The 27,058-nt window shown below is 43.0% G+C and overlaps 1 protein-coding gene across 4 annotated transcripts in view; it reads right to left on the bottom strand.

Moving 5' to 3' along the window:
• The window catches only part of CNTN5 (contactin 5), a 1,193,410-nt gene that overhangs the window by 821,547 nt on the left and 344,805 nt on the right, over positions 1–27,058 (bottom strand). For 3 of the 4 annotated variants that reach the window (XM_053307214.1, XM_053307213.1, XM_053307219.1), the window contains one exon: positions 21,675–21,814. The exons of the other annotated variant lie outside the window; for it this stretch is intronic. The gene's annotated coding sequence lies outside the window, so the exon portion shown is untranslated. The remainder of the gene's footprint in view (positions 1–21,674; positions 21,815–27,058) is intronic. 4 annotated transcript variants of the gene reach the window in all.

Here is a 27,058-nt window from a genome sequence, read left to right as displayed (position 1 = left end):
ATCAATGGCTACTAGCTGGAGGGCTGTGGGCCACCTCCGGTCTCAAAAGGCAGGATGGCTCTGAGAACCAGTTGCAGGGGAGTAATGGCAGGAGAGAGGACACGCCCTCAACTCCTGCCTGTGGCTTCCGGCAGCATCTGGTGGGCCACTGTGAGAAACAGGATGCTGGACTAGATGGGCCTTGGGCCTGATCCAGCAGGGCTGTTCTTATGTTCTTATGTAAGTGGAGGAAAAAAGAGACACAACTTGGTAGGATTCGAGACCCATTCTTATATTAGTTTTCTGGCATGGCAATCACATCTGTGTAATCTGGTCCCAAACTCCACTGGTGACAACAAGGAGACCACATGTCACTTTTCACAGAAACATTACATAGGAACATAGGAAGCTGCCATATAGTGAGTCAGACCATTGGTCCATATAGCTCAGTATTATCTTCACAGACTGTCAGTGGCTTCTCCAAGGTTGCAGGCAGGAATCTCTCAGCCCTATCTTGGAGAAGCCAGGGAGGGAACTTGAAACCTTCTGCTCTTCTCAGATCGGCTCCATCCTCTGCGGGGAATATCATACAGTTCTCATACTTCTAGTCTCCCTTTCTTATGCAATCAGGGTGGACCCTGCTTAGCTAAGGGGACAAGTCATGCTTACTACCACAAGACCAGCTCTCCTCTCATTAATGCCCCTCAGAGGTGTGTCACTGGCATGGGAAGTAAGAATGTCATCTGCTCATCCTATGTGGCCTCTGTTCCATGTGAGACTCAACCACATGGAAAAAGCAAGCATGCTACCCACAGGCAATGCAAGATATCTTCTCATTTAAAATACAGTATATGAAACATCCCCTCACCCACAGAATAGACACAGCTTACTGACCAGAGCCACCTGAATTTGTCAAGCAAGTACTACTTGTCCTCTGGGAACTTGGAATCTGGGAAGAGATTCCTGCCTGAAACCTTGGAGAAGCCACTGCCCACCTGTGAAGACAATACTGAGCTAGATAGACCAATGGTCTGACTCAGTAAATGGCAGCTTCCTATGTTCCTATGTAACTTAGCAACTCTTTGCTTTGCTCTTATACTTTGAAGCAGAAGATAGGAACATAGAAACACAGGAAGCTGCCATATACCGAGTCATACCATTGGTCTATCTAGCTCAGTATTGTCTTCACAGACTGGCAGCAGCTTCTCCAAGGTTGCAGGCAGGAATATCTCTCAGCCCTATCTTGGAGAAGCCACGGAGGGAACTTGCAACCTTCTGCTCTTTCCAGAGCAGCTCCATCCCCTGAGCGGAATATCTTACAGTGCTCACACTGAAGGAACTTGGAACTTTCTGCTCTTCCCAGAGTGGCTCCATCGCCTAAGGGTAATACCTTACAGTGCTCACACTTCTAGTCTCCCATTCATATGCAACCAGGGCAGACCCTGCTTAGCTAAGGGGACAAGTCATGCTTGCTACCACAAGACCAGCTCTCCTCTCTGGGTCCCCTCTGCTACTAACATTTCAATTCTCTGACCTTATGAATTCCATAGCCCCTGTGGTGGAAAGCGGGGGCAGGCTCTTCCAGGCTCACAAGCAGCTGGGTTAACTGTTGCTGAGGTGAGTGACACAGTCAATCGGGTAGATGTGTGGAGATCAAAGGAACTAAGAGTGCTGGACGCTGAGAGATCAAGCAAATGAGCATGTAGGTACATGTGGCTAGGTGGGAAGGCAACCCATGTAATGCAAAAACCAGCAGGCTGGCCTCTACAGTGCTCCCTCAGATTGTTTGAGACACTCCAGTCTATCAGGTATAGCTGTTGGGGGGACCCAAGTGGGGCATCACAGTCAGGGTTTATGACCGCTTGCTTTTCCACAGGGTGAGATCTTGCTTTGTGGTCCTGATGTATATTATGCAAAATCATGGAGGGGGGAGAGTTTGTTTGATTTCCCTCCCCTACCAGATGAATGACCAACCTGCATGGTTCGGTTATAGTGACTTCAGGCTCAGAAGTCAGTGAGAGAGCAGTTGCCAGTACCCAAGCAGCTAGGTCCCATTTCCCCCCACCTACCTAGCTTGTTAATTCAGGCCATTACTGCTAACGTGTGAGATGAAAGGGGTGGAAACATACCCCTTTAGCCACCACATTAAAAGGATTGTCATGGAACGCAAGGTGGTGTGCATGGGGCTCCCAGGTGGTCACTCATCCAGGCATTGACCAAACCTAGATCTGCTTAGCTGTAGCTAAGTGGCATATTATGTGTCCTCATACCATGCCCTAGGATCCAAGAGATGTTGCAAATAGTTCTGCAAGATTTTGCAGTAGGCAAAACCTTAGTCATTATATGTTATTCTTCAAAGGAGTTCAGAGTATTCAGTATACAGTCTCCACAACATATTTTATCTCCACTACAACTCTGTGGATCAGTGGCATATTTAGGGTGGGGCAGGCAGGGCACATGCCCCAGGCGCCACTAGAAGGGAGGCTCCATTCTTTAAAATGACAAAAAAAAAATAGCCACTGAAAACAAAATGGCCACCACACATGCTCAAATGGCCTCTGCATGGCCAGGCCAGGCCTCACAGAGGCCATTTGAGTATGTGAGGTGGCCATTTTGTTTTTGATGGCCATTTTTTTAAAAAAAGTTTTAAAATGGCCACCGCACATGCTCAAATGGTCCCTGTGAGGCCCTAGGCCTTCTCCGGCCTCACAGAGGTCATTTGAGCATGCGTGGCAGCCTCCAAAATGGCCACCACACTGATCTTTGCAGGCCCAAACAGGCCCAAAAATTAGCCCGGGACAGGCTGCGGTGGTGAATTAAGAGGCCGGAGGGAAGTGGGAACCTTTGCAGACTGCACCCAGCCTTTAGGAAGCCCCCCAGAGGGGCTACAGGTAATTTTTTTTAATTAAAAAAATTAATATAATATAAGTCACTGTACACATATTCAGTTTGGTACTATGTACAGAGAATCAGGGCTTGTGAATATCGAGCTGAAGCTTATGAACTAGGATTGTATTCATTTGCTCTTACTTTGCTTCTTGTGATAAGTGACTTAAACGTGATGTCTTAATAATATGGCTATTAATGGTGAGTTTGTCTTTGAATCAGTGTGAAATCCTTAATATTAAGGCCACTGGGAGTTTCTTGCAGTCTCTCATTTTAACTGTTTTTCTGAAATACTAGAATATATTCCAAGCAGTGACACAGTTTACTCTGCATATCCTTTAATTATTTTCAGAGTATCTGGGAAAAGCCATATTCTCCATTTATTTTTTAAAACTTATGTAATAGTTTTAATAGTTATGTGATGCTACAATAGTTTTAATAGTTATGTGATGCTACAATGCATAGTAGAGAATTAGACAGGCACTTCTGTTTCATTTTACAAGTACACCTCCACATAGTATTTGGGTATTTCATGAGCCCCAGCATACTGAAATTTGTAGTTTTCCAGCATTTTTTGGTCTGGCTGCGTCCACTGCTAAATCGTTTTTGAAAGATTAAAAGATTAATGAGCTTGCCTTGTATTTTTCAGCTGATATTATGGTAAAGTTATCTGAAAGAAGGGTGTCAGATGTTTGCTAAGGGGGCGCAATTTCAGTGCTTGCCCTAGGGGCTATTTTCCCTAGATACACTTCTGCCGCGGATAGGTTGAGAGGCAGGATCTGGCCTTATATCTTCCCGTGATCTTGGTTGAGTGTGTCTTCAAGCCTGAAACTCCCCTGTACTGCGCTGACTCTCACAGAACACTAACTGCTCTAGGGCTCACACATAAAGAGATATTTCATATTGCCTCTCACTAGGAAGCTCTTTGAAATGCAAAATGGAAAATTACTACCAATATCTGTGTTAGAATTCTATTGAACACATTAGCTCAATTTTGGAGTGAGCAGGAGAGGAGAAGGGATAGACAAAAGCCCACCCACAATGACAGCATGCAACTCCAAATTCACCATACATCATTCTAATACCTTTGCTTTGCACAGTCATTGGGGATCTTGGAACCAGGAAGCAGGTGGGAAGTAATGCTTGTTTTGTTTTCTAAAATGAAGAGTTCTGGGCCTCAGATCTGCTTTGAAAGCATGTCCCTCACTCAAGAAATTGTTACTGCCACAATTCCAAATGACTGGCTGTGGCTCTACAATGCACTCTGCAATGCACTCTGTGGCTCTCCAATGCTCACATACACTCCTTATGTTTCATGTGTTCCATATGTTCAGGATTCTTAATAATAAAGGAATGCCATCATAGCTTAAGAAAATGGATGTTAGAGAGTGTGAAATTCCCAAGCAGAAAAGAGAGATAATACATATGTGCTCTCCTGTCAATGTAAATTTAGTATAACTGAATTCTACTTTGAAACGCAAGATATGAAAATTTTCTCTTTGTTACTGCTGGTTTGGCAGGTATTTGTACCTAAGCTCACAACTCCTCCCCTATCCTCTCTAATAAAAGGCTTGGTGTCCGTCCGTGGACAACCAAGCGTGTGTCCGTGCCTCCCTCGGCCGTTCTACGCATGCGTGGACCGCATGCGCAGAACGGCCGAGGCAGAAACGGAGACAGGCACCAGGCGGCCATGTTTCTGACTCTGCCTGGCCACGGGGAGGACAGGTGCGGCTCCGGCAGCCGCTGGGAGGCAGAGACGGCGGCGGGACCAGACCACCCATGGGCGGCAGATAAAGATGGCTGCGACAGCCGCTTGGAGGCAGAGGCGGCTGCGAGGGGACTGGGAGGGCAGCGGGAGCAACGGAAAACAGCCGCAAATACTTAAAAAGCGGCGGACACAGAATGGAGAAGGGACCCAGCGGCAGGGACCAGGCGGTTAAAAAGCACACAATGTAAACCGCACGGAAGGAAGAGGAGGAGGAGGAGAGCGAACAGCGGGAAGGAGCAGCCGTACCTCTACAAATTCTGCGGCTCCTCAGCCGTGGAGCTGCTTGAGAGAGGGATGGCATGGTCGGAAGCAGAGCTGGAGAATGGAGCAGGGAAAGACGGCGGTGGCATGCACGCCGCAAATGATATAACCAACGGCCGCCACGAGACCAACAGTACACAGGAGCAGCCGCTCAGAAGCTCTTTCTCCACAGCGCCTTCTCAGTTGGGGGAAAAGGCGGGAGAAAAAGCCCACTGCGAAAAGCCCTGTGTCCTCCACAAAGAGAAAACCCTTCTTCTCCCTCAAGCACAGAGTACACTCTAGAGCCAGAGAAGAGAGAACTCCCTGGCCAGGAAAGGAAATCGCTGGCTGCGCTCGCCCAGCCGAGCCGCGAGTGAGGGAAAAAGCACAAAACAGCCCAACACGACTGCTGGCCATTCTAATTAGATCTAACCCAGCTACATAAATGAGCCTGGCTCCAGGCACTTAGGCTAGGTGGCAGGGATAAGAGTTGATAAAGCTCCTCACAAAATTGAGGTGAGAAGGAAAAAAAACTTGAGAAAAAAATAGAAAAGAAAATCCGGGTGGGGGGGGGGTGGGAAGAATCCAAACACATATATTTAAAAGAAGGGGGGGGGGAATTAACACATACTGTATTTGATAAACACAGAAGACATACTTGCTAAAAAAAATAAAGGAGTGTTTACTACATTAAAATAAACAGTTTTATATCAACTCTCAGTACAGCAGTAGGGCAGACTATGACTGTAAGCTGCACGCTTTAGAGAGAGACTTTCATGGCTTTAAATATATCAGAGGAAATAATTAGCACACTTTGTGGCAGCCAGTGATGGAATTTATTCATTTGGAAGGCATTGGTTACCTGTCATCAAAACTACATCATGTCCTTCCTTTTCTGTTAAACTTCAACTGGGGGCAGTAAGAAGTCACTAAAAGGAAATGAAGAGGTTCTTTGACAGTGCTCCCATGCAATGATTTAATGCTGCTAAAAGACAGCAACCCCATAATGGATGCCAACAAACAGTTTATATTATCAAGCTTCCAATTAGCATGCTTACTTCATCAAGGAGGAAGGCAAAGAGAGAGAGAGAGAGAGGAAGGAGTGAGTGAGTGAGGGAGACAGGACAATAGAAAGATGGAAAAAAGGAAGGAGAGAAAAAGAGAAGGGAGGGGAAAGGACAAAAGAAAGAAGGAGGGAGGGAGGAAGGGAAAGAAGGAAACAGAAGGAAGGAGAAAGAAAAAGGAGAAAGGAGTGAGGAAGAAGGACAAAAGAAAAACAGAAGGGAGGGAGGAGCAGCCAGCCCCAAAGAGCGAGCCCGTTAAAGGAAGAAAAGAGGAAAAGAGAAAGAAAAGAGAAAGAAGGGAGTGAGAAGAGGTGAAAGAAAGGAAGGAAAGGAGAGAGAGGGAGAGCGAGAGAGAAGGGAGGGAGGAAAGAGGGAGAGAGAGAGAGAGAAAAAGGAAAGGCGGGCGAGAGGGAGGAAGAAGGAAGGAATGGAGAGAGAGAGAGAAGAAGAAAGGAAGGAAAGAGGGAAAGAGAAAGAAAAAAGAAAGAAGGGAAGGAGAAGAGGGGGAAGAAAGGAAGGAAAGGAAAGAGGGGGAGGGAGAGAAAAGGAAGGAATGAAAAAGAGAGAGAGAGAGAAAGGAAGGAAAGGAGGGCAAGAGAGAGGGAGAAGGAAGAAAGGGGGGGAGGTACTAGCACCCGTTATTTTAACGGGCTTAAAAATACTAGTCTGTAATAAAAAGTAACAGCTAGCATTGTAATGTCATAATATAATCCAGTGGTTCCCAAACTGGGAGCCTCCAGATGTTGCTACAATAAATTGCAGCTGGGGCTGATGGGAGTGGTAGTTCAGCAACATCTGGAGGCTCCCAGTTTGGGAGCCACTGATATGATCTGTTGTATGACTACATTTGGAAGATATCAAAGAGATGGGAAATAAGCAGAAAACCCTTAATGTTTGATGGTTATTACCTACAGGTGAAACTCGGAAAATTAGAATATCATGCAAAAGTCCATTAATTTCAGTAATGCAAATTAAAAGGTGAAACTGATATATGAGACAGACGCATTACATGCAAAGCGAGATAAGTCAAGCCTTAATTTGTTATAATTGTGATGATCATGGCGTACAGCTCATGAAAACCCCAAATCCACAATCTCAGAAAATTAGAATATTACATGGAACGAAGAAGACAAGGATTGAAGAATAGCACAATATCGGACCTCTGAAAAATATACAGTGTACTGTGCTTGATTGGCCAGCAAACTCGCCTGACCTGACCCCATAGAGAATCTATGGGGCATTGCCAAGAGAAGGATGAGAGACATGAGACCAAACAATGCAGAATTGCTGAAGGCCGCTAATGAAGCATCCTGGTCTTCCATAATACCTCATCAGTGCCACAGGCTGATAGCATCCATGCCACGCCGCATTGAGACAGTAATTGCTGCAAAAGGGGCCCAAACCAAGTACTGAATACATATGCATGCTTATACTTTTCAGAGGTCCAATATTGTTCTATTCTTCAATCCTTGTCTTCTTGGTTCCATGTAATATTCTAATTTTCTGAGATTGTTGATTTGGGGTTTTCATGAGCTGTACGCCATGATCATCACAATTATAACAAATTAAGGCTTGACTTATCTTGCTTTGCATGTAATGCGTCTGTCTCATGTATCAGTTTCACCTTTTAATTTGCATTACTGAAATTAATGGACTTTTGCACGATATTCTAATTTTCCGAGTTTCACCTGTATAAAGCCCTTCACAGGGGTGAGGGGCCCATTTAAATGGTCTGCACAGGAAGGTTACTGGATCTAGTAGGGTTTCAAGAAGCCTTGGAGGGATTTAGTGTTGGCTCTGCAGGTGATCCTGTTGATGCCCTGGTGAAGAATTAGAACAGCAAACTCACCAGGGCAGTAGACATGATAGCTCCTAAGTGTCTTCTCCGACCGGCTTCAAAATTGGCCCCTTGGTATATGGAAGAACTATGGGGGTTGAAGCGGCGAGGTAAATGACTGGGGCACAAGTGGAGTAAGACTCGACTCGAATCCGACATATTACAACATAAAGCACATTTGAAGATCTATGCTCTGACAATACGGGCAGCACAGAAGAGAATTTTTTCAGCCCGTATTGTGTCCGCAAGTTCCCGTCCAGCAGAGTTGTTTAGGATTGTGAGAGGGCTAGTAAGTGCCCTTCCCCGCTTGAATCAGAATCTGGAACTATCGATTACCCACTGTGATGTGTTTAATGAATTCTTTGTGGGAAAAATATCTCGCATTTGGGCTGACTTGGATTTAGACCCCACAATTACTGCAGTATCTAAATTGGAGGTGTCCAGCAACTCCTCTTATGTGGTTAAGTTAGATCAGTTCCAGTTTGTGACTTATGAGGATGTGGACAAGCTGCTAAGAGTGGTGTGGCCTGCCACCTGTTCTCTTGAACTTTGCCTGACATGGCTTATATTATCTGGCAGGGAAGTTGTTGTAGAAGGCCTAGTAGAGATCATAAATGCTTCTCAGAGGGAGGACAGGATGCCTCCTTGCCTTAAGGAGGCAATTATTAGGCCTCTTTTGAAGAAGCCTGTGTTGGATGCCTCAGAGTTAAGCAACTATAGGCCTGTCTCCAGCCTTCCATGGTTGGGCAAGGTAATTGAGAGGATAGTGGCCAACTCCAGGCAGTCTTGGATGAAATTGACTTATCTAGACCTCTAGATAATATCCTCTAGAGAGGAGAGCTGGTCTTGTGATAGCAAGCATGACTTGTCCCCATAGCTAAGCAAGGTCTGCCCTGGTTGTATCTGTATGGGAGACTTGATGTGTGAGCACTGCAAGATATTCCCCTCAGGGGATGGAGCCGAAGTGGGAAGAGCAGAAGGTTTCAGTTTCCCTCCCTGGCTTCTCCAAGATAGGGCTGAGAGAGATTCCTGCCTGCAACCTTGGAGAAGCCTCTGCCAGTCTGTGAAGACAATACTGAGCTAGATAGACCAATGGTCTGACTCAGTATATGGCAGTTTCCTATGTTCTTATGACTGATTTCAGACTGGCTTTCGGGTGGGCTGTGGGGTGGAGACTGCCTTGGTCAGCCTGATGGATGATCTACAATTGGGAATTGACAGAGGAAGTGTGACACTGTTGGTCCTTTTGGACCTCTTGGCGGCTTTTGATACTATTGACCATTGTATCCTTCTGGAGCATCTGTGGGGGGTGGGGATGAGAGGTACTGCTTTGCAGTGATTCTACTCCTACTTCTGGGACAGATTCCAGATGTTGTCCCTCGGGGACTTTCCGTCAAAATCAGAATTTTGGTATGGTGTCCTTCAGGGCTCTGTACATAGGAAGCTGCATATAATAAGTCAGACCATAGGTCCATCTAGCTCAGTACTGTCTAAACAGACTGGCAGCGGCTTCTCCAAGGTTGCAGGCAGGAATCTCTCTCAGCCCTCTCTTGGAGAAGCCAGGGAGGGAACTTGGAAGCTTCTGCTCTTCCCAGAGCGGCTCCATCCTCTAAGGGAATATCTTACAGTGCTCACACATCAAGTCTCCCATTCATATGCATCCAGGGCGGACCCTGCTTAGCTTAAGGGACAAGTCATGCTTGCTACCACAAGACTAGCTCTCCTCTCCATATTGTCTCAAATGTTGTTTAACATCTTTATGAAACCTCTGGGAGAGGTCATCTGGAGATTTGGTGCAGGGTGTTATCAGTATTCTGATGATACCCAAATCTTTTTCTCCATGTCAACATCATCGGGAGAAGGCATAACCTCCCTTAATGCCTGCCTGGAAGCAGTAATGGGCTGGATAAAAGATAACGAACTGAGGCTGAATCCAGATAAGACGAAGGTACATATTGTACGAGGTCGAAACTCAGGAGATGATTTTGATCTGCCAGTTCTGGATGGGGTCACACTTCCCCAGAAGGAACAGGTACACAGTCTGGGATGCTTCTGGACACAAACCTCTCCCTGGTGGCCCTGGTTGAGGCAATAGCCAGAGGGGCCTTTTATCACCTTCAGATGATACACCAGCTGTGTCCATTTCTTGAGATAAAATACCTCAGAACAGAAGTACATCTGCTGGTCACCTCTAAACTGGATTACTGCAATGTGCTCTATGTGGGGTTGCCTTTGTATGTAGTCCGGAATCTGCAGTTGGTCCAGAATGTGGCAGCCAGGTTGGTCTCTGGGTCATCTCGGAGAGACCATATCATTCCTATCTTAAAAGATCTTCACTGGCTGCCAACATGTTTCCAGGCAAAATACAAGGTGTTGGTTATAACCTATAAAGCATTAAACAGCTTGGGCCCTGGATACTTAAGAGAACATCTTCTTTGCTATGAACCGCACTGCTCATTGAGATCATCAGGAGAGGTTCGTCTGCAGTTGCCACTGGCTCGTCTGGTGGATATTCAGGGAAAAGCCTTCTCCATTGCTGCACTGCATCTTTGGAACATGCTCCCTGCTGAAAAAAGAGCATCCCCACCTTGGACAACTTTTTAAAAGTCTGTCAAGACACATTTGTTCTCCCAGGCTTTTAATTAAATCCTGTTTTAATAGTTTGATGATTTCTTCATAGTTTTAACATTTTAAATTTTAAAATGTTCTAATGTTTTAACCTTTTTATTTGTCATTTTTATGGCTTTGTTGTAAACTGCCTAGAGCCTTGCATTTTGGGTGGTATACAAATATTTCAAATAAATAAATAAATAAATAAAATAAACAGCTTGGGTCCAGGATACTTAAGAGAGTGCCTTCTTTGTCATGAACCCTGCCACCTATTAAGATCATCTGGGGAGGTCCAGTTATGGTTGCCACTGGCTCATTTTTAATAATAATAATAATAATAATAATAATAATAATAATAATAATGTGCCAGTGAGGCACTACCTTGGCGTGGTTGTGGGGCTTGTGTGCTCTGAGGAAGGTGAGAGCTATGCCAGAGGTCCAGCCATACTGGACAGGTCTCACCAGAGGAGCCAGACAAAGAGTGCCTCTCCCATCAACAATATGGTGAGACGTAACTTTAATAAATCTATACTGGATCGGTCGTCGCCCGGGGTCAACAAGGACCGTGCCAGATGCTATAGTCCCAGGACATCTGGTGGCAAGTGGGCAACAGGATCTTCAGTTGAGCAACCAGGGCTGAAGACAGCAAAGTTACTGGAAGAAACGTCGCTTAACCAAAAATATATATACGGAAAATGCCAACAAGGAAATAATGATCTGCTATTACAAGTCTAGACTAACTAGAAGAGGTTATTTAAAAAGAATGTACCAAATTGGGAAAGAGAAGCATCCAGATACAGAAATAACAGAACAAAGGCTAGCAGACCAGAGAAGATTCATAAGAAGAAATAAAGTATTCGCAGGAGTTGAGCTGGAAGAACTGCAAAGAGCAACACAGGCTCAAGACATGGAAGAAGAATTATCACCAACCGAAGCAGTTGCTCAGGCGCAGGTGGAGGAGGTGTTGGAAATAGAGGATGCCACTGTTGCTGAACTGTTTCAAAATCAAAACATAGGCAACCTCCCCTTTGCCTTCACCTCAAAAACCCAAATGCCGTTTAACAGAAGAGCAACAAGAACTAAAGCAAAAAATAACTGAGCACATGAACCAAACAACCACCAGGGTTCGACTTCCAGCTCTAAAAACAGTTGCCAAAAAAAACTTGCTCAGGTATTAAAAGATGTCAATGCTGCACTTGCAGAAATAACAACCAATAATTTGCAAGAAACAAACCAACTAATGTACAGTGCAGCAACAATAACAACACAAGAGCTCAGATATAAGATAGCAATAGCAACAGCACTTACATTTATATACTGCTTTATAGCCAGAGCTTTCTAAGCGGTTTACAATGATTTAGCATATTGCCCCCAATATTCTGGGTACTCATTTTACTGACCTCGGAAGAATGGAAGGCTGATTCAACCTTGAGCCCCTGGTCAGGATTGAACTTGTAACTTTCTAGTTACAGGGCGGCAGTTTTACCACTGCGCCACCAGGGCAGATCAATGGACAATGGAATCTGATAGATCAATGGACCTGTCAAAAAACAAAGTAGTACAGCACCTAAATGGAAGATTAGATTAGAAAATAAAATCTCCAGGCTTAGATCAGATGCTAGTAAATTGAAAGATATGAAAGACAAGAAGCTGAAGAATGAAAACACCAAACAGTATCTGATCCAAAAATACCACATAGATTCAAGGAAAATTAGAGAAGTCCTGGAAATAATAAAGCAGCAAATAACAGTAGTGTCAAAGAAGATTCACAGATATGAAGCCAGAACTACACAACACAGGCAGAATCTCCAATTCCAGTCGAATCAGAGATGTTTCTACCAAAGCATAGAAGGAGAAACTGCAAGAAACGTAGAAACACCAAATAAAGAAGAAACAGTGCAATTCTGGTGGAAATTATGGGACAATCCAATAGATTATAATAAAAAAGCAGGCTGGATAAAAGAGGTCAAAAAATGTAACCAACAAATGCAAGATCTAATAATAACACCAGAATTAATAAGTGAAAGAGCAAAGAAAATTAAAAATTGGACTGCTCCAGGCGACGATGAACAGCATGGCTTTTGGCTTAAACACCTAACAAGCCTTCATAAACAACTATCAAAACAGTTCAATCACATTTTGCAAGGAAGTGATATTGAACAATGGGTAACAACTGGGAAAACTCATCTCATCATGAAAGACCCAGCAAAAGGTGCAGTTCCAAGTAATTATAGAACAATAACCTGTCTGCCAACCATGTTCAAATGATTAACTGGAATAATAGCAGATGAAGTGATTAACTAACAAACAGCTTCCAGTTGAACAGAAAGGAAATTGCCCGAACACCAGAGGCACAAAAGACCAGCTGCTGATTGACAAAATGATTTTAGAAAACTGCAAGAGAAGAAAAACAAATCTAAGTGTTGCATGGATTGACTACAAGAAAGCCTTCAATTCATTGCCTCACACATGGATACTAAAATGTTTAGAAACAACTGGTGTCAGCAAAAACATTCAGATATTTATATAAAAAAGCAATGAGCATGTGGAGTACACAGTTAACAATCAATGGTGAGACACTTGGACAGGTTAGCATTAGAAGAGGCATTTTCCAAGGGGACTCACTATCCCCTCTGTTGTTTGTAATCGCCATGACCCCACTTTCACGAATACTAAACAAAACAGGCCTCAGATACCAAACATCTAAAACATCCAGTAAAATCAACCATCTGCTGTACATGGATGATCTGAAGTTGTATGGAAAGTCCCAGTGAGAAATTGAATCACTGCTAAACACTGTCCGTATATTCAGTAGCGATATAGCAATGGAGTTTGGACTAGACAAGTGTGCTGTATTAATAATGAACAGAGGAAAAATAAGAAAAACAGAAGGAATAGAACTACCCAATGGAAGCAACATCAAGAACCTGGAAGGGAAAGAATATTACAAATACTTGGGCATTCTCCAGGCTGATAACATTGCACACACTGAAGTTAAAAGAAAAATTGGAAGTGAATACATCAGGAGAGTTAGAAAAATCCTCAAGTCCAAACTCAATGGCGGGAACACCATACAAGCCATAAACATTTGGGCTATGCCTGTTATCAGATACACTGCAGGAATAATAGACTGGACCCAGGCAGAGCTAGAGACGCTGGTTCGTAAGACCAGGAAAATCATGACCATCAATCATGCTCTGCACCCCCGCAGTGATGTAGCTAGGATATACCTCCCTCAAAGCTCAGGTGGAAGAGGAATGCTGCAAGTCCATCAAACAGCAGAGGAGGAGAAAAGAGGCCTTGAAGAATATATCAAGGACAGTGAAGAAGATGCACTTCAAATGGTCAAGAACAAGAAACTATTCAACACCAATGAAACAAAGCAGGCCTACAAGAAAGAACAAGTCAAGAACCGAGCAGAAAAATGGAGAAATAAGCCACTGCATGGTCAATATTTGCACAACATAAGTGGAAAATCAGACATCACCAAGACCTGGCAATGGCTTAAGAATGGCAACTTGAAGAAAGAAACAGAGGGTTTAATACTGGCTGCACAAGAACAGGCACTAAGAACAAATGCAATAAGAGCAAAAGTTAAAAAATCCACAACAAACAGCAAGTGCCGCCTTTGTAAAGAAGCAGATGAAACCGTGGACCACCTGATTAGCTGTTGTAAGAAGATCACACAGACTGACTACAAACAAAGGCATGACAAGGTAGCAGGGATGATACACTGGAACATCTGCAAAAAATACAAGCTACCTGTAGCCAAGAATTGGTGGGACCATAAAATTGAAAAAGTTGAAGAAAATGAAGATGTAAAAATATTATGGGACTTCCGACTACAAACAGACAAACATCTGCAACACAATACACCAGATATAACTGTAGTCGAGAAGAAAGGAAAACAAGTTAAAATAATCGACATAGCAATACCAGGGGATAGCAGAATAGGAGAAAAAGAAATAGAAAAAAATCACAAAATACAAAGATCTACAAACTGAAATTGAAAGGCTGTGGCAGAAAAAGACCAAAATAATCCCAGTGGTAATTGGCGTCCTGGGTTCAGTTCCAAAAGACCTTGAAGAGCACCTCAACACCATAGGGGCCACAGAAATCACCATCAGCCAATTACAAAAAGCAACTTTACTGGGAACAGCCTATATTCTGCGACGATATCTATAACAACAGCAACAACACTTACAATAAAATTCTGGCATCCCAGGTCCTTGGGAAGGACTCGATGTCTGGATAAAACAATCCAGTCAATAACACCTGTCTGACTGTGTAAACAAGAAATAATAATTATTATTATTATTATTATTGGCAACTCAGGACCAGGCCTTAACTGAAATTATTTTTAATCTGTTTAATTGTTTTTATCCTATGAATTCTAAAAAACCTTTAAATGAATTTATGAACTTTTCCAATGAATTTTTTTAAAAAAATATTCTGTGAAATGGTTTAATTGTTTTTACCGTGCTTTATATTTGTTGTTTTAAATTGTGTACACTGCCTAGAGATACACATATTAGGCAGTATATAAATATGATACCCTGTTTCCCTGAAAGTAAGACCTACCCCGAAAGTAAGACCTAGCAGTAATTTCTGATGTACCGCTAATTGCCCTAGTGCATTTTGGGGGGCTAAAATTAATATAAGACACTGTCTTATTTTCGGGGAAACACGGTAGAGAGAGATTGAGATTGAGAGAGAGAGAGAGAGAATAATTGCTAGGTGGAAATTATGTTCCGTCAGTTCTCTTCAGAACTACTTGTTATTTTCTTTTCTCTCATCTTTTTTATACATTAACCTATTAGTGTTGCTATGTTAACTTGGTTGTTCAATTCTATGTTATAGTTTTATTATTGCTGGCTACCTTGAGGCCATTTGTGAGGGGGAAAATAGGGTACACAATCCATAAATACAGTATAACGAAGCTAAACAGTATCTTCATATTTCGAAGATGTTTCTCTGAATACCAATTGCTAAGGAAAATGAGCATAGCATCCCCTCTCCTTACAGCCTGAACAGTACAGTACAGAAAATTGTGCAATGGGAGTTTGCTATACATGTAGATTTGGAGTCAGAGTGTCCACACATTCAGAAGCACACATGGTATAGCCCTCTCATAGGTGGCAGGTGCACTTATGCATGTGTGCACAATGCATGTGTGAGATTGCTTGCCTGAAAGTGCCCGCCTCACCAAATTTCTCCCTGCAAATACTTGCACATCGTTCAGGTATATTGGGGCTCCTCCTTTGGTAAAACAGATTAGGAATGTTGAGGGAAGCCAAATGGGTTTTGATAGGGTAACTCAACTCAAGATTTATTATATGCAACCAGTCTATAATCAGGTATTCTTCTGCAGAGGTGGGGGGAAGTACCTCATTGGGTGAGTATGTTTTAGAAGTCACTGGAAGCATCTTTTTTCTTCACTCATAGTTTTGTGTGGATAGAATTTTTGGCATGTCGCCAAGCAGGTCGCCACGCACGGGATAATGTGACAATCTGTTATCATTAACTGTGTTGGAAAAGTCTCTCAAGACACAAGAGAGAATTAAATGACCTGGAAAACTCAGTCTATGGGAAAGTCTATTGTACTCATCTTAGTTATTTCCAGCTCTACGCATCACTGGGCCAGTGGAACAACATGATTTGCTGAAGTGACAAATACAAAGGTCATTTCCCCCCCTCAGCTTTCTTTTTCTCCCAAACCATCTAAGGATCTATAGCATCTACTTCACTGAACATCTTTCCGTGTGTAAAATATGCTAATTTTGGACAAAAAAAAGCCACCACATTTGAAGTTAAATGAACAACTTCTACCTCAACAGCAAGAAATAACCAATGGCATTTTTGTCCTTTGGGATTATAAATAATTCAAGCAGCCTCAGACTGGCTTGTGGGATATCTGGGCCTGAAGGAGTCGCTGTCTCATCAGTTGCATTGGTGTCCATTTTCATAGCCTTTGCTACATTTGAGCAGTGCAACCAGTCAGCCATTTTCTTAAATCTGGAGAGGAACATTGCTGTTGCAGGCCAGAGTAAGTCCATGTGTCAGAAGAGGGGCAAGCAGCAAGGGGAAGCCACAGGTGAAACTCTCTCACCTAAAGGGAGATGTGTCTGTCTGGGGCCTCCAAGAGGCAGGTAAACTCTGCACAGAAAGAACCCTGCTCAAATCAGAGCATAAGGTCAATCCTGCTAACTTTGCAAAGGGGCATCTTTTAATGTGGTGATTCTCTTTATTTAGCAGGGGGAAATTAACTGTCCCTATCCACCCTCAGCACAGTACTTCCAGTGACTGTTGCTGGCGTCTATCTTATGTTTCTTTTTAGATTGTGAGCCCTTTGGGGACAGGGTTCCATTTTGTTTATCTTATTTATTTTGTTATTTCTCTGTGTGAAGTGTCCTGAGCCATTTTTGGAAGGGTGGTATAGATAGAAATCAATCAATCAATCAATCAATCAATCAAATAAATAAATAAATAAGCATTCTGTTTCTAACAGCGACCAACCAGAAGCTTGAAATCAGCCCACACTCAATGGCACCCAGTGCATTGGCACCTGGAAATCTAAGTGTGGTTTTGAAGTGGGGGCTAGTTATTACCCCTCCTCTCTCATTACATCCCCATATGGATGTAATCCACCACTGAATTCAGGTTGCTCTGAACATGGTGCGCTGTTATGGAGAGGATGTGTTTCTCTGCCTAATGCATCAGAAATTTTGCTTCCTCATGTAAGGACTTCGAGTGCATTCCACCTTGCCTGTTGGCATGGGCTTTTGTGGTAATGTTGTCTGTATTCACAAGTACATGATGATGTAGTACCGTGGACCACCCCATGTGGTATGACTAGTCTTACTTAGAAACTATTGACTTAAGAAGTCTTCAGCACTGCTGGCATGTACAAAATGCACTAATTTTCTATTTCACCTTTCTCTTTTTCAAAAGAGTATCAAACCTCCCCCCCCTCCAATTACAGTACATTTCATGAATATTAAACAGCAAGCAAGAGACAGAGCTTTTGGCTCAGTAGGTCACAGGAGTCCTGCCATTAGTATAATCTGGATAAATTTAGAGACGCTGGAACCTTGCCAGCTATATAAACTCTTATGCTGGGTCTGAGCCAGCAGCGACTGTACCAGTTAGAAGTCAAAATGTTTCAGCCACAGAAGTGGAGTCAGGTGCTCTTATGGAATGGATTAGCTTTCAATCATGGCCCCTCCCAGTGTACAAAAATCCATCATCAAGTTAAACTGCTTTAATGCTTTTTAAGTGGTCATGCAATGACAGATCAGGTGCAACAAGATGAATGAGACTGGAGTGTATTTAAAGTGACACAGTGAATCCACTCAAATCAGGTTCATCAGTTCTAATTCACTTATATCTGTTTTGGAGAGGCTGGTCTGTCTCATTTATTTCAATAGCTCTCTACCCCTCCAATATAATTCTCAATTAGTTGGGCAGGCAGGTAAAGCATTTGACATCACCACAAGTGAACTATGCACTTCCCAATCTGTTTGCGTAAGACACAAAGATATGCCTTTTTAGCAAGGCTCTTTCTTCCCTGCCATCTAGATCTCCAGTTTATTATCAGGTCAGCAGAAAAGAAAACACCACTAAAATTAATTAGAGGTGTTTTGAACTACAAAGATATAATTCACTCTTCTAGTAAATTATGAAGCATACTGGTTAACAGATAACTGTAGATATTTGCTCCTTCGTCCCCTTTCATTCTTCTCTAATAAAATTTAATTGGATAGCCATCATCCATCTGGATAATGAGCCTCAGACCCAGAAGTCTCCTACTTACAGCTGTTGTACTACCTTGGTCTGCAGTAGGTTGCCAGCAAGCATTTAACTGAAATGGGCTCATTTGTATTAACAGAATGTGTTCTACTTATTTGAATACACAGCAGAACTGCTTTTTCCAGCAGCAAGACAGGTTTTTTGTTTGTTTATGACTTATGTCAGAAGTGGCTATCAGACTCTAGATTTCTAGATCCAGCCAGGTTTACATACTGGTTTCTAAGGAATGCTGGGATTCCTCAAAACATAAGAGCCGAAGATCCATCTTCAACAACAACAACCACAAACATTCACCAAAAACCAACCCTTTGCCCAATTCCTCTGAAATTTGGGTGGTAGCTTCCACCCATTGGGAACTACCACCCTCACCCACTACTTTTGCCCCAGGACCGTTTTTTTAAAATCCAAAAAGTTTTGGATTTGGATTTTGCAATTTCGAACAAAGAACAAAATTGGGGTGTTATGGATTGGCTGATTTCGAACAAAGAACAAAATGGGGGTGTTTCGGTTTTGGGCCAAAAACAAAACAGAAAAAACAAAACAAAATGCACAACCCTACCGGAGAGTATTTGGATATGAGTTGATCTAGAAAGGCTTCTCTAATAGGAGAAAGTTTGAAAACTCCTGCTCCAGGCAGGAGTCTGGATGCTGGGAGTACAGTACACTTTGCTCTACAAACAGATGTATATGGTAGACTTACATGTTACATCAATCTTATCTACACTTGTATGTATAATGGTGTGGCATATCTATAGTCGGTTACAACTTGATATCATTTTTTTCCTTATCCATGAAACTGCAAGCAATATTTTTACTATATCTTGATTAAAGCAGGTATGTATACCAGAATTCTGATAAAAATCACTGCAAGGGGGATATTGTCAGTTATATATTCCAGAGCTATATACAGGTGAAACTCGGAAAATTAGAATATCGTGCAAAAGTCCATTAATTTCAGAAATGCAAATTAAAAGGTGAAACTGATATATGAGACAGACGCATTACATGCAAAGCGAGATAAGTCAAGCCTTAATTTGTTATAATTGTGATGATCATGGCGTACAGCTCATGAAAACCCCAAATCCACAATCCCAGAAAATTAGAATATTACATGGAAACAAGAAGACAAGGATTGAAGAATAGAACAATATCGGACCTCTGAAAAGTATAAGCATGCATATGTATTCAGTACTTGGTTTGGGCCCCTTTTGCAGCAATTACTGCCTCAATGCGGCATGGCATGGATGCTATCAGCCTGTGGCACTGATGAGGTATTATGGAAGACCAGGATGCTTCATTAGCGGCCTTCAGCAATTCTGCATTGTTTGGTCTCATGTCTCTCATCCTTCTCTTGGCAATGCCCCATAGATTCTCTATGGGGTCAGGTCAGGCGAGTTTGCTGGCCAATCAAGCACAGTACACTGTATACTTTTCAGTGGTCCGATATTGTTCTATTCTACAATCCTTGTCTTCTTGGTTCCATGTAATATTCTAATTTTCTGGGATTGTGGATTTGGGGTTTTCATGAGCTGTACGCCATGATCATCACAATTATAACAAATTAAGGCTTGACTTATCTCGTTTTGCATGTAATGCGTCTGTCTCATATATCAGTTTCACCTTTTAATTTGCATTACTGAAATTAATGGACTTTTGCACGATATTCTAATTTTCCGAGTTTCACCTGTATTCCAACATTTTCTAGAATCAAATACCTCATTCAGTAACCCTCCATGGAGGCTACATCTAGTCTCCAGGGACATACACTGTACCCCTCTCTAAATAAAAGGCCACTCAAGTTGACTAGAGAGAAAATGCCCAAGGACATGGAATTCAGACATTTTGAATGAAATTGATGTGACTGTGGTCAAAATAGCAATGTAACACAATGACAGCTGACTCACTCCTGTAATAATTAATGCTACTGTATACACAGTATACTATAACGACTAAGTAACTAGGAAAAGAATGGGCCTTAACAACTCAACTAATTAACTTGCATGGGGAGGGGAGAGCAGCAAGCACGCAGTTTATAGCTTTAAAAGCAGAAAGTAGGTGAGCAATTAATTAAGTAACATGCCGAAAAGGCACTGCAAGCAGAAAAGAACACAATTAGTGCATCTTCCAATTCATCACACCCAGACACACTTATTACAAATTACCACCACATGAAACAACACAACTGGGGGGAGAAATGAACACCAAAACTTTTCTTTAAACCATGAAAATATGCATATATGTACAAATTGTGTCCCGTTTTTCATAGAGCATATGCAATTGCTCATTTGGAATGCCTTCTGGTTCAGTTTCCCAAAAGGTCATTGATGTTCTGGTACAAACAACTACCCCAAAACTTCCTTATGATCTATTATATTTACTCTTCACTGGGGACAAAATTGGCACCTGGAAACACAAACTCTTGCACAAGCTAGGCAGATGAGAGAAAAACAGGCCAAGTATGCATTAGAATGTGCTTTGTGGTGTCCATCTGAGTTAAAAGTCCATCAGCATTGCACTACTGTTAATGGGATGTGCAATCCCAACTGCAACTAATTAAAACACATGCACTGAACTGTCCTTGTGATGTGCACTGCCAGATTCCACAATTGCTTTTATAGCGGGGTGCATGGGTGGACATAAACCCTAATTTATTTATATTTGTATATACAAAACTGTCTTTCACTGAATGGACTTAATGCAGTGTACAATATAAACCCAACATTAAAAAAAAAGTAAACCATCCAGCCTAGAATCCCCAAATTTACAGAAGTTGCTCAGAAAAGCAAGCATATTGAAATACTTTACAGTCTCTCTGGGATTATCCAAGAGAATGGTGAAGCAATGCAGAAAACTCCATGACAGCAATGCTTTTGTGGAAGTAACTCTCAAAAAGGAAACCAACTGAATCGGTTCTTAAGTTCATGATCATGTTCCTTCAACAGACAGATAATCAACCAATACCAGATGAAACGTCCCCCCATATATCAGGTAAATGAATAAACAGATAAATAAATGAATAAAATGTAGATGTATTTCATTTATATGCTACCTTTCCCCAGTACAGAGCAGGGGCAAATAGAAATCCATTACAAGAAATAAAATAATAATAAAACAGAATCTAAAACTGGCATAAAATCAAGGGTCAGTAGCATATGAAGGCTCAAGGACTCTGCTAGAAAAGAAGTTAGTACCTCATCATGACATAGCTACTTAGAAACCTAACATGCAATTGTTTCTTAAGGGGTAGTCATTGTGGTTCTTTATTAGCCAATACTGGGTAGTATCACCAGTCACCCATTTTGAACATGTATGCATTCAGGTTTGTTGATCCCTTGTTGTGCACGTTTATAGGATGAGTTAATGGAATCACTTAATTTCAAGTATTCCTGGAAATGGACCGTTTTTCAAAATAAAAGTATCATCTCCAGTTCAGTATACAGTAACAACTGTAAAAAACAAAGTAAACTAAAATGTCTCTTACCGTATTGTTGGTTTCAGATGTATGTCCAAAATCCTTTTGAAATGGGTACAGTTTCAGCAAAATAGTCCTTAATGGGTGTGAACAGATGAAGGAGGGGGGGAGTAATGGGTGCAGTCAAAAATAGAATCCTTCTCGATAATCTGCCAAATAGAAAGCAGTAGAATCTTTGTTTAATCTTTTCCTTTGACTGCAAACACAAAAATATTACAAGAGCATTAACAGATCAGAGCAGAAGGTCCATTAGGTCAACATTCTGTTTGACAAAATGGATGCCACCTGCCTGTCTGTACATGGAGGTTTTTTTCTGGCACCCTTGTCTTCTAAGATGAGATGAGGGCAATGAGGGGCAGATGGGCAGTTGTGGTGGTCCTTTACAAAATTCTAGCCCTCAAAGCAGGCTCAACGGGCACCTACTTTGATTTTATTCCAGTGCCATTGAAAAATCTTCTTGTTCTTCCAGGCTTAAAAGCACTGTTAAGTTGAGCTTATATTGTACATGTACATTATGTCTGTACACATATACACGCACATACATGTTCAATGTATATATACATGATTCATTTATATGAATCATGTACATGCGCTCATTTAAAAGTGTACCTGGGTATAGGCCCCTCAAGTGCAGAATATAGATAGGACGTGAATTACTGTACATGTGTTGAGCATGTGTTAATAACTGTACATGCATACAAATCTGTACATGTAGTATACTGTACACATTCATTGAACGTAACATGTAAATAAGACTTTGCTTTTTCATTTTTATTTGCTGGTTCTGTTATTTTATTGTTTTAATTCTTGTTTTTACATATTGTTTCATTGTTATCTTAATTTTGTGAGCCACCCTGGAAACACCAGTATTCTGAAGGTGCCATGTATATGACATCTTTGAGGGGGAGAGATGTGTGCCTGCCGAAAACGTATACTTTATCCCAGCCAGGGCTCTCACCCAATTGAGTGAATGCCTATGGTCCTAGGCTAAGCTAGGCCAAGGATAGTCCAGATGAGTAAAAAAATGAAGAAGAAGAGGGACTCTTTTCTCCCCTAATATCTCTTTTATTGCAATAAGAAAAAAGAAAGAATGTAGCATCAATACGCAATCATTGACATCAAGTCAAGACACACACTTAAGAAGAGGTCCTGACACTAAAAAACAGTAGCAAGTACAAAAAGTATGCAACGAAATACAAAACAATTCCTCTCTCTCTCCAGGAATACAGCATGCACAAAATACATGTCTATCCCTATTGTTTTCACTCCACTGTAGTATACACTCCAGATCTTTTCCTTCTGTCCCATAATGCTGGTACAGGCCTCTATTATACAGTTTCACTCTCACTCCCCCCTCCCACTCCAGACAAGTCAGAAACCGATGATCTAATTGTCATGCCCAGTTTTGGTTTGACTGGTCAGGGAGCAGTGAAGGCCATACACTGGGTATCCAACAACAGCAGCTGTTCTCAGCACAAACAGGACTGTGCAAACAGGACAGTGCTAAAATGGCTTTTCGTAGGTCACAATGGCTCTACTCAGCCCTCTCCACTGTCCATTTTAGATCAGACACTCACTGTGAGTCTGCAGTGCATTGTGGGTATCCCCCCGGCAACGGCCGGAACCTGCTCCTGTGCCAGCGCCAGCTGGGAACAGCCGATGCTGACACACAGTCAGCCCAGGGTAAGGGTGTACTTGCACCCTTAACCTTGGCTAACCTTCTCCCTAGGCAGGTTTGCTGCCAAGGCATTGCTGGAAGCTTCACAGTCAAGTTTCTCACAAGGCAGTCAAGCCTGGGCTTAGCTGCCCTAGCGTGGTCTTGGTTGTACATGAGAACAACCTCAGAGGCCATTCACACAATCAAAAACTGTGTTCTCCCTAGGTTAGGGAGCTGTGTGTGCTCCCAATTTTCGGTTTTGTGGAAGCAAGGTCAGAAGAAAACCTGGGTAGCTTTCCTTCCTATCTTGCTTCCACACAATCGTTTCTACCCAGGTTTTCCTCTTACCTTGCTTCCCCACAACCAAAAACTGGGAGCACGCACAGCTCCCAACTCCCATCTAGAACACAGTTTTGGATTGTGTGAATGACCTCTCAGTGTACAAACTAGAGTATTGATAGGCAACATCAAGGTCATGAGGCTATGACCTTCACATGCGTGTGCAAAACTGAGCTAAGGAAGCTGAGCCCATTTTTGCACATGCACACGAACTGCCAGGATCTCTTCTGATCCCAGTGGAACCATGGCAGCAAATCCGCTTGTGGAGTCCCCCTTGGAAATGAGGTTGAGGTTGGTTACAGGCCTGCCCACCCTCAAGCCCTTGTCACTGCATGTGAGAAAGGCTCCATGTCTGCCAAATGAAAGTATTTATCCGGCAATACATAACCAATTTACAAAATTCACTGCCATAGGTTGAGAAGACACGGATGGTTTTGAGGGGGGGGTGGGCTAGAAAAAATGCTTTCATAAATGTCTTAGAGAAGAGAGTAGAAGGGATGCTTATCAAACCAGACATGTAGCTGGGTGGGAGGTTAAGATGGGGGCAGGCAGGCCCATCCTTCCTAATATTTTCTCTGCCCCCTCCAAGTTTTTACAAACCAGTTTTAAATTGCTATATTGTAATGTAATTGAGAGCAAATAAGGTGGCAAAACCTGCCTCCCCCTCTTGGCGATCCCCAAACATTTAGGCCGGCTATGGGGGCCTGTAGCTAGGGAGTGGGCAGCTGACACCATAGATGACAGAATCAAGCCTGGAAATTATCTGTGTCTGGTGATGTCACCTTTTCATCTGCAAATGGGAGCCTCCCCTCAGATGCCGACAAAGTAATGTGACATCATGGCAGACCTTGGTGGGATGGGCTAGCCCACCAGACAAAGAAAGGGACTCTTGGAAGGCTCTTTGGCAAGGGCCCTCTACAACTTAGAACTGGCCCCAATGAGCCACTGAGTATTACTGCAGTTGTTTTGTAAGCACCAAGTTATGAGTATATTACAAGTTGGTTATGGCTAAGTGTTTGATTGATACGGAAGATGGCAGGAATTTTATTCCTGTGGCACATGTCCACAGGGTGTTTGTTGTCTAACTTGCTCTGACTGCTTCAGTATGATGATCATGGAGTGGCAAACAGCCTAACACTATGTCATCCAGTTGGGGATTTTATTCTGCTAACGTACAAACTAAACAAGGAATAAACTTGTTACCGTTGCCTATCACACCTCTCCCAATGCAGCCGGTGTCTTGTCAGAATCTCACCTCCCATAAGTCTGCCATTACAAAACAAAATTCCACTCTCTAAAAATGTTAGAGGAGTGGAGGGAGAGAAAAAAGGAAGATAAGCACAACCCTGAAGGACTACTCACACATTTGTCTGCACTATACACAAATCATTAATCTGTATGCATAGATAGAAATTAAGATCAGATCAGATCAGATCAAAGCTTATTTCGGTCATAGAACAGCATGTAGATATTAATACTATAGCCATCTCCAGATATTATTTACATAGGAAGCAGCCTTATACCGAGTCAGACCATTGGCCCATCTAGCTCAGTATTGACTATACAGTCTGGCAGCAGCTTCTCCAAGGTTGCAGGAAGGGGTCTCTCTCAGCCCTATTTTGGAGATGCCAGGGAGGGAACTTGGCACCTTCTGCATGCAGATGCTCTTCCCAGAGCACCCTCATGCCTTAAGGTGAATATTTTAGAGCTCACATGGAGTCTCCCATTCAAATGAAAACCAGGATGAACCCTGCTTAGCAAAGGGGACAATTAATATTTGTTACCACAATACCAGCTCTCCTCCAGTTGGGTACATTGTATTCAGCTATAGGAGGAAAAGGAGGATATTCATTAGCCATGGCCCCCAGTGCCAACTCACTCTTTTAGGCATGCCCCAATAAATACATATTTGCAAGGGTGAGTACTAAATCCAGAGAAATTTTCTCCCTGTGCTTTGGAATGCTGGCTATCTAGCAGTGCAGATTTGGGGCAGTTTCTGTCTGGGTCCAGAGATAGTGAGGTGCTTCACACGATTAGTGTGAAGCACCAGGAAAGTTTGTGCGGGGAGAACGGCTTAGCCTGCTCTCCCTGGACAAGAGCAGTTGCTTGTTTCTGGGCAGCTGGATCGGCTGCCCAGATGAGTGGCTGCTCTGGTCAGGCACTCTTGCGCCCGGCCACAGCTCCATCAGGAGCTCCAGGGATTGGGGGAAGGGAAACACCACCACGTGGTACCCCGTGCCCCTGAACCCCAGGACGGCATTGCACGAGTGCACGGTGCCTTCCTCGGGTCCCCACTCCCCTCTCCCTCGCACCTCGAGCGTGCCAGCCATGGCTGCAAGCAGCTGCAGCTGACACACAAGTAGAAAAACAAGGTTAACAGAGTGCTCACTCTGTTAACATCATTTAAGAGGAGGGGATGTCAGGCAGGCTAGCCGCCATGGAACCACCAGGCACACCTGTAAGCCTGGTGGTTCCAACAATTACTGAAAACCAGGCTGGGCTCCCCTCAACTGCCTCAACCTGAGAAACCACGGGGAGCTTTCGATCCAGGAGCACTCCCAAACTGTGTATCTGATCTTTCAGGGGTAGTATAACCCCATCCAGAACAGGCAGATCTAAACCATCTCTCAGGTCTTCATCCTCCACAGTCAGTAAAGTGTGCTGTCAAGTTGATTTTGATTCCTTGCGCCCACAGGACCCTGTGGCTTTCTTATTCCTGTATCCCCCCTGTGGCGCAGGGGCAGTATATGAGGCTCCTCCAAATGCGGGGCTCCTCCAAACGTGGGGCCCGGGACAACCACCCTAGTCACCCTGCCCTAAGGTCGGGCCCGGAACCAGGAGGCATAGATAGATGGAATGCTTCCATTCCCTCTATACCTGGTACCACAAACCTAGTTTTAAAATGTCTCAATATTGTGTTCACGGTATGCACAGTGGTATGCCTAATCTACACCCTACATTTAAAGGGTCTAATCCACAGGTTCACTTTAGTCTAGTGAGTGTTGGACCGGAACTAGAGTTGTGAAGGCCTGGGGGGAAATGAAAAAGCACACTGGGGGGGGGGACACCTCCCCCCCCATTTTCCTCAGCCCCACCCAGGCCTTCACATTTGCTAACCGGGACCAGGGAGACTCAAGTTCAAATTTGCACTCAGCCATGAAACTCACTGGATGACTCTGGGCCAGTCATGTCTTAGCCTACCCTACCTCACACGGTTGTTGTGAGGAAAAACATAATCATGTATACTGCTCTGGGCTCCTTGGAGGAAGTGAAGGATATAAATCCAATATATGAACAAACTGCTGAGTAACTGTTTTAAAAGCTACTGCCACTATCAAGAGACTTATTTAACCTTCATCTCTGAGTTCAGTCATAACTGGCTTCATGGTTTCTTAGA

Source organism: Hemicordylus capensis, chromosome 3 (assembly GCF_027244095.1).
Source record: "Hemicordylus capensis ecotype Gifberg chromosome 3, rHemCap1.1.pri, whole genome shotgun sequence".
Lineage (NCBI taxonomy): Eukaryota > Metazoa > Chordata > Lepidosauria > Squamata > Cordylidae > Hemicordylus > Hemicordylus capensis.
Note: the sequence above shows the minus strand (reverse complement) of the source record. Positions and strands in the feature narration are given on the sequence as shown.